The sequence below is a fragment of the Cynara cardunculus genome (genome assembly GCF_001531365.2).
Source record: "Cynara cardunculus var. scolymus isolate 2C chromosome LG 9, CcrdV1, whole genome shotgun sequence".
NCBI classification, from domain to species: domain Eukaryota; kingdom Viridiplantae; phylum Streptophyta; class Magnoliopsida; order Asterales; family Asteraceae; genus Cynara; species Cynara cardunculus.
In genome coordinates, this window is record NC_037536.1 from 2,838,032 (window position 1) to 2,840,512 (window position 2,481).

A 2,481-nucleotide genomic window follows, 5' to 3' on the forward strand; every position below is an offset into this window, starting at 1 on the left:
GAATAAAAAAATATGTAATTATATTATTGTGACAATAAAATTGAAAAAAATATAAAAGTTACACAATCATTTATTTATTTTCCAACATTTTGACTATGTTTTGGTATAAATTAACTGCTAATTGTTAACTTATAAACTAGCTAGTAGATAATAATTTAACTGATAAATACCTAGAATATCCTTTAATTATAATTTTAAGTCAAATTACCAAAAATTCTAGTTTCCTAATTTATTCATTGATTTGTATTGAAATTGGATCTCACAGTTATCACAAACTAATTAGTTCTCTCTTGAATGGACCCATACACACACACACACACACACACATATATATATATATATATATATATAGAGGGATGTTATTCTACACCCTTTGCCATTCCTACACCCTATACAACCCTCATCTCAACCATTCAATTTTTAATCAATTAATTGTTTCCTAATATAAAGTATTAATCATAATTAATAAACTCTATTCATATTCCATAAATATTCAAATCATAATAAATGAACTCCAATCATTTCTATAAATATCTCAATTAATTGGGTTGCAAAGGTTGTACAAATACACAAGATTGTAAAAGAAATATACCCTCTATATATATATATATATATATATATATATACTAGAAGGGTAGTCGTGCAATACAGCGAGATATATATCTTGATTTTAATGTTCCGTTTTATTCTGTTTCCGTCGGTATTATAATACGATTTTATGTGGTAATGAGAAAATGATAATATTTTTATTTTTTGAATAAAATATAAATTTGGAAAAAAAAAATATCAATTTTACTATCAAATTAAATATTTAAGAATTCTTATTTTTTGCGTAATTTCTTTAATTCAATTTTTTATTATAATTTAATTCAGATTTAATAATAAAGTCATTTATGTTTAGTTTAATAATAAATTTTTTACAAGGATAATAATTAGTATTTTGTTAGAGTTCAATGATTATCCTAAATATATTTTAGATTTTTATATTTAGAATGAGATAAATATCTAGTATTTGATCATGTTCATCTGTAGTTAGTTACATGAATTCAAACATGAAGCTTTAATAAGTTGTACATACACATAATTTACTTGTAATATTGAATTTTAAGTAATATGCATCAATAAACAATACTTGATGCATAAAAAATAATTTTTAAGTGTTTTAAGGGGAATGGATTTCATTCAGTATATTAGAGAGATTTTGGAGTAGTTAGTTAGGATAAGAGTGGAAATTAACCTTCGGGTGTTTGTACATTAGAATTTGTATTAAAGCATTAATGATTTGTAATATTGAATTTTAGGTAACATTTTTTATTCAATAGTACTTTATGTATTATAATTTGTTTTTAAGAGTTTAATCCAAATGCTTTATAATAGTGTGTGTGTATATATATATGGGCAGGTTCATTTGTTAACCTTAATTATTGTGTTAACTTTATGAACTAATCATGACCATTGCTTTTTTAAAATAAAATGTTGAGATTAATCAGCTTATAAATTTAATTTATTAAATGTGTAATCTCACAAACATATGTGAACATAATTGATGAAGGGTATTTATGTAAAAGATAATATGCATTCAATGACATCGGTTACAAACAATAGAAATCAGTTATAAATCATATATGTTCAATTGTGTTCATAATTGCCACAAGTGTTCACATATATGTTCAATTTGTGTTCACATATATGTTCAATTTGTGTTCACATATGATAATTTGTGTTCATAATTACCAAGACACTCGCTTTGATTATTTACTTCACTTTCCGATCTCGAACTTCGACTGTCATCATAAACAATTTTAACATTCTCAATATTATTGTGTTGTTTTCCAATGTCTTTATCCATAATTGCTTGAACGATAACAAACACTTTACTAGCGGATCTCTTCCACCAATCACAAATTTATAAATATTAAAAAATGAAAATATCACAAGATCAATATTAAAAATGCAAAAATCATGGGATTTTATGGATCTTGTAACTCCCAATTAATGATATAGAAGTTACAAAAAAAAATTACTTATATACCCTTAACATTAAATTCTTAGATAATGAAGAATCTAATACTAAGATGGATTGTAATTGGTTTAAAAGGTTAACACAATAATTTGGGTTAACATTTGAATTAAACTATATATATATACACACACACACATTTGGGATCACGTGAGACCAACCTGTTTTCGTGAGACCCGTGAGACCACTTTTTACATTTGAAACTTTATAGCAAAATGCTGTGAATGTTCGATTTTTTTTTACCTTCACAGCGTTTTGCTGTGAACTTTCAAGTATAAGAATATGGTTTCATGGATCTCATGAACACAAACTGGTCTCACGTGAACTCAACCATATATATATAATGTTTGTAACAATTTTTTAACAATGCTTATATATATATATATATATAATGTTTGTAACAATTTTTTGACAATGCTTTTATATATATATATATATATATATATATATATATATATAGG